The 6000-nt window shown below is 41.6% G+C and overlaps 1 long non-coding RNA gene and 1 other non-coding gene across 2 annotated transcripts; one reads left to right on the top strand and one right to left on the bottom strand.

Annotated features, from left to right (window-relative positions):
- Positions 1-2127: 2127 nt before the first annotated feature.
- Positions 2128-2199, bottom strand: TRNAH-GUG (transfer RNA histidin (anticodon GUG)). Its single transcript has one exon. It is a non-coding gene; the product is annotated as a tRNA-His (tRNA).
- A 463-nt stretch (positions 2200-2662) lies between these two features.
- On the top strand, positions 2663-5375 carry LOC133918905 (uncharacterized). Its single transcript, XR_009909862.1, has 3 exons — positions 2663-2675; positions 3251-3383; positions 5126-5375. It is a non-coding gene; the product is annotated as an uncharacterized LOC133918905 (long non-coding RNA).
- The last annotated feature ends 625 nt before the right edge of the window (positions 5376-6000 follow it).

Raw genomic sequence — 6000 nt, forward strand, 5'->3', positions numbered from 1 at the left:
AGACGTCCTCGGAGAAGGTGGTGGATGCGGCGGCGGATCCATGGATCGCGTGGCTTGGCGGCGGCGGCGGTGGGTGAGAGAGAGCAAGCGAGAGTGAGACAGCAAGCGTGCGAGAATGAGCAACATTTAAAATCACTGGGAGAAGCCGAGTAGCCAGGCGCGTGAAGCCGAGTAGGCATGTGAAGACGCACGGATTTTGAGTATCACTATTGATTCGTAAACACAACCTGCAGTGATATCTATTATCACTGTTAGTTATAAAAAGACACGTCCTTTGATGAGCTAATATCACTATCGGTTTTTATTATGGACGGGCAGTGATACATCACTGTTAGTTCTTAGCTACAACCGGTAGTGATAATTTGAATATCACTACCGGTTTGTAACACGGTAATGACACTATTGGTATATGTACTAAGCGGTAGTGTTAATCACTATCATTGACAGTTCTTGCTTGCTCGGCTTTTTTTTTGGCCTGAAACTTCCGAACCAAAAGTGATATGTTATTATTGTCGGTTATTTTTGAACTGATAGTGATTCTGTAGCAGTGCTTGAAATCCAACATTTGATGAGCCCATGACTCCTTATATTATTCTACTTTATTCGGTGAAAAGGAATACAATACATCAAATAAATTTCTTATACAACTCAGTGCATTTTCTTTTGCTATGGAGGATGCTAAGGTGAGGGAAGGTGAAACTCTAGCTTCTTCTAATGTTACGGTGAGCAAAAAAAAATTTCAATGAATTAATTTTCAGTGCAAGAACAATGAGTAGAACCAAGCAAAGAGGCTAACAAAGTTTATTCAGGTTGGTGCTATGCGATTGGAGCTGCCGACTTAATTATTTTGCAAGTTTGAGTTTAGAGTCAACAGATCAGCTAGCAGGTTTAATTAGAGAAGTCATAATGTTCGACTCTTGGTTTTGGTCGAGATAGGTAATGGTGTCCGAGTACTGTTTTTGGTCGGGTCAGGTCATGGTATTTGAGTCCAAGTTGAAGTTGAGGCATGCATGCCTATATCTGGGGCGTCGTCCCTTGTATGAGGATCAGATTTTTTTTGCGTGTTTTGCTGAGAACGTTCCTCCTACGAGTAGAATGATGGTGCTCCCATCGCTAATATTTTACTAAAGGTTGCCAATCTTGAGTGAATTGCACTGGTGTGTTGATCAATTCCTAGGCGCACAGCAGAATCTTGTCTCGTCAATTCCTGGACGCACAACGGAATCTTGCTGGTTCGTCATTCTCTGATCGTGTTCTTTCCTGGACCACGAGTGGAGAAATCCTAATCTTAGTTTGCATCTACTACAACCTTATAAACAGAGCCACTGATCCATCTTCTACTGGTTACTTTTGTTGTTTGTGTGAGATTGATCATAAAGCTTGGACAAGTTCTGATGCCATCGTGCTGTTATATTTGATCTTGCCGAGATAGATTGGTTCCAGTTCAATCTACTAATTACTATTACTGTTGTTCGAGTAAAATTTAGAGAATGAGTTTAATGTTGGTTTGCTGCTACCATGAAAGAGAGGGCCAAAGCAAGGCACCGGCGTTGGTGCCCTAATCAACACCTCAAATTGCCTAGTAGCCTAAATTACTATCAAAGAAATTTATATAATAACAATATTTGTATGAGTTTCATATAACAAATCATGATAGTTTATGGTATACTATTGCTCAACGTTTTAAAAGAGAATAGATGAGCACATTTACAAACATTGGAGTCACCGAGTCAGTAACCACCTCTACGGGGTGCTGTAGTTGTAAGAGTACCTTACCCTAGTTTCCATCACTAGTTCATATGATAAGAGTGTACTTGCAAGAGGATGAGCGTAACATGCATATAGTGGTGTGCATGCGTGTATGTGCATATGAGAAAAAAATGATAATGGAGTCTGTAAGATGCGTTGTTATATTAAGAGTAAACTTATCATGTATTAACTTACTCGAGCAAATTTGATGAAGGAAAAGGTGGCATAGGAACGAACAAAAGTAAAGAGAGTGCATTTATGAATAGTAAAGGGGAGTCTCGAAGATATGACGGAGAAGAACTTAAAGGTCTATATTAAGGGTACAGGTTGTCATAAGTAAGCTGATGAAAATAACAAAAGAAACAAAGAAAAAAGAATTGTGGCTGCTGGGATTCGAGCCCAGGTCTCCACGGCCACAACGTGGAATTCTCACCACTAAACTACAGCCACATCTGTGTTCGCTGGGTGACACAAATTCACATGTTATTTATATTCCTCAGGTCCCTAGCGACCCACGATGTGCCGCCTGCAGGGCTTAACGAGAAGCCGAGAAGAGAACCCCGCCGCATCAATCGTCGCCTTCCCTCCCCCGTCCGGCGCCGACGATGGCGCAGAAGCAGCCAACGCTGGCCACCGGTTCGCGCATCCTGGACACCGTCCCGCTCTTCGTCGTCGTTCTCCTCGCCGCCCACGTCCTAGCCCTCGTGCGCCTCTCACTCGCTTCAATTCTCTCACCTCCCCCCCCCCCCCCCTCCCCTTCCCGCACGCTTCGGCGCTTGATCCAATCAGACCCCGACTTCTCACCGCTCCTCCCTCTAGCTGCAGATGTACTGGATGTACAAGTTGGCCTCCGAGAAGCAGCCGCCCCGGAAGAAGACGCAGTGACGCCGCCGATCCGCGCGATCGTTTGCCTGCTTCTTTCATCGGTAAGATCATTCGTTAAATTGACCGCCCCCCGCCCCCCCCCCCCCCCTCCCCCGTGCCTGTTCCCTCTTTGACATGCCCTGCGGTTGAGCTGTTTGAAGGTATGTAGGGTTCTTTCATTTGCTTAGGGCTCTAGGATTTGTTGTTTTTGGTTAGGTTTGGCCATAGAAGCAACTGGTCAGCTAGGTGAGCAGTACCTCTTTGTTCTTTTCTTGGTTTATGGATTAATGACACGTAAGAGAAGCGATATCCAGGGAATTGGGCTGCTTATTCACAAGTGAGGTGCCATTGTGGCAATGATGCTTATACATGATTTTCTGAAGTTGTTTATACATTGGAAACAAGACAGAGTGTTTTGGAGGAAAGAAGGTAGAACTGCTGCTGCTGGTTCAGTGACATTTTTCAGTGCTGAGATAATAAGGGCCCAGTGACATTGGAAACAGAAGGGCAGAGCAATAGCCCTTTTTTTTAATCATAACCACCATCACACATTCTTATCTTTGAATTACCACTAACGAAAGCGAAATCTATCTCTGACATCAGTCTCCCTAATAGAGAGATTTCATTTCATCTGCAGGTATTGATTATGGCATGTCAATTGCACTGCTTGTTATGGTTAACCTGCTAAATGTCCTTCCAGTAAACTACCAGTGGGTGACATTGATAATAGATAACACTTGAAGTGCCAATTTATCTTCCATCTAGTCAAGGTTTGCATTCTCTACAAAATGTTTTGTATTTAAAATTTTAAATCACAGATTGTGAAACTGGGTTTTCAGTTCAAAAATGTCTAACTCAGTAGTCAACACTCAACATAAGAGAAGAGCATCCGTGATCAGCACCTTTGGTGGTCTAATAACTTCTAGGATAGAATATGAGCCCAGTCTCTGTTTGCATATGTGGAAGACAGAGTGGGTTGGGCCTTAAAAATGACATCGAATATGCATGGAGAGGGTGTGGAGTGGTGTGGGCCTTAAAAATAATATTGAATATGCAGGTGCATGCATTAGAGATATAGACATGTGGGGAAGAACTTGGGATAAGATGTTTCTACAGTATAAACTTGACGACATGCCAAGGGACATTCTACTTCGTGAAAGTCCTATCGATGGCTGATGAAAAATAATCCTGTATGGTCTTTAAGATGCCAGTACTGAAAAATGTAGCCCCACTGTCATGCATACCATCTTAAGAACTTCAGCATCCTAGAGAAAAGCAATCTTTATTATGGTCTTGAGATTTTTTGTTGTGACACTCGAAACAAGTTATGCTCTTTGATGTTTTTATAGAACGGACCATCCTTATACCCATGTGTGTTTCCGACAACATAGTGGTGCCTATTTCTATGTTCTCTTCGTTTCAAGGAAAAGAAGTTTGTAGAAATTATGATATTTCATTGGAGCTCGCTAGTTGCAATCTTGCATTTCTTATTTCATATACATCTTCTTTTTGGGTGATGGGTGATATCAAATGTTTTAGTTAAAACTAACTCAAATATTTCTTCAACTGTCATACAATGAACATACAATAATCAGTGAACTTGCGCAATCTTTCTCTAATTCATTACATGTGGCTGAATCTTTTGATGCTTCAGGAGTAATGAACCTTGATGTTGTTCTGCACATTTTTTTATGGATAGCATTTATAAATGCCCTACATGTTCTGCAGTGGCAGATGCAGGGCCACCAAGTAGGGGGGCTCTCTCTCCTCTTCTTCTTCTTCTTCCTCTTCCATGCCTAAAAATTTAAAGGGGTGAGGGGCGGGGGCTCCCAACTGCGCCGGGGGTAGGGAGGCTTGAGCCCCCCCCCCACCCACCACGGTAGATCCACCCCTGATGTTCTGGTATGCAAATGTTTCAAATTCGTGACGTGCGAAGACATCATCTGTATGCATAATATTTAACACGTCTTAACAATCAATCCTTTGTGCCCGAATACACTATGTAGTGGAAACTGTCATCTCAATCTCTCATATATTCCATGATTGACAATAAAAGTATTCCTTGGTTTAGTTTTCTTTAAAACAACCTCATGTGTTTCATTTCATATTGAATTGACTGCATGCCCTTTTTCTTGTCAAATACTTTCTTCTTTAATTGAGTCATTTCATATGGAAATGACTGCATGCCCTTTTTCTTGTCAAATACTGTTGCATCTAAAAGTAAGCTTATGGTTAGAAATATTGCCATCTTGGTGATTCTGATCTGATATTTCTCTGTGTTTCAACATTCACAAAGGTATAGAAAACTCGTAAAACTGCAACTCCATACCTGGTAACATTTATCTTTATGAATAATAATAATAATATGTATCTGCAAACTTTTGGTTTTGTCCAGTGATCTTTTTTTTTTTTGCCTTCCTTTTCTGTATATAAAAGGAACTATCATTTTTGTAGCCTTTAACTGCTTACCAATCATTTTAATGCCATTAATTCTGCTCTCTCATGGTTGTAGGTTGATTTTTGAGATACAAAACTGAACTGCTACCCTCCAGAAGATTTAGGTCGTTCATTGTTCAAAGAAACTATGTAGCGTTTTGATTAGTTCTATGATACTTGTGGCATTTCGGATATTCCTCGAGAACTTGCTGAACTTGGATTTTGGGTCTCTCTTGGGAGAGCAGTTAGTCTATGATTCACTGTTATCCTCTTGTATGGTAAATAAATCTCCCTACTTGTATGGTAAATAAAGCTCCTTTTGGTCATGTGGTTAATTCCTTACCACTATACTCGCTCAAGTGATATCTGGTTGCATTGGATGGTGAAAGGAGCCATGGTCTCACGGCATATCTAGGGTCTGTTTGGCTTCAATAATATCAATGAAATTTTCTGCCTTTTAGATTTGTACCAATATTTGGAATGCCAAAAGGATTGATGGAATAACAATTTTCGTCCCTTAACTTTGCTTAGAGGGTCAATTTCGTTCCGTCCCTCAACTATCACGTAGGCCACTTCAATACTTAACTTTCCTATTGGGCTTAAAGTAGTCCCTGATCCCATGCATGTGGAGCACCAGTCAATCCCTCGTACTCTCAATTTCTATAAATATTGATTCCCCAAACCTTAACCCAAATTCAGCGAATACCTTTACTCCACTTGCATGCCGTTGGAACCCATAGACGGCGCGCTGGATCTGCACCTAGTGTGGGGTAAAGCAGGGGTACAAGGAACATTTTGCATGTGTGCACATGACCACTGCAAAACCCTATTGACTCATTGCTGACTAGGCACGTCATGTGGCATTCCACATCGGATTAGGGACCAGTTTGAGCCTAAAAGAAAAGTTAGAGAACTAGGGTGACTAGTTTTTTTTTTTTAAACGCAGGAGAA

Source organism: Phragmites australis, chromosome 5 (genome assembly GCF_958298935.1).
Source record: "Phragmites australis chromosome 5, lpPhrAust1.1, whole genome shotgun sequence".
NCBI classification, from domain to species: domain Eukaryota; kingdom Viridiplantae; phylum Streptophyta; class Magnoliopsida; order Poales; family Poaceae; genus Phragmites; species Phragmites australis.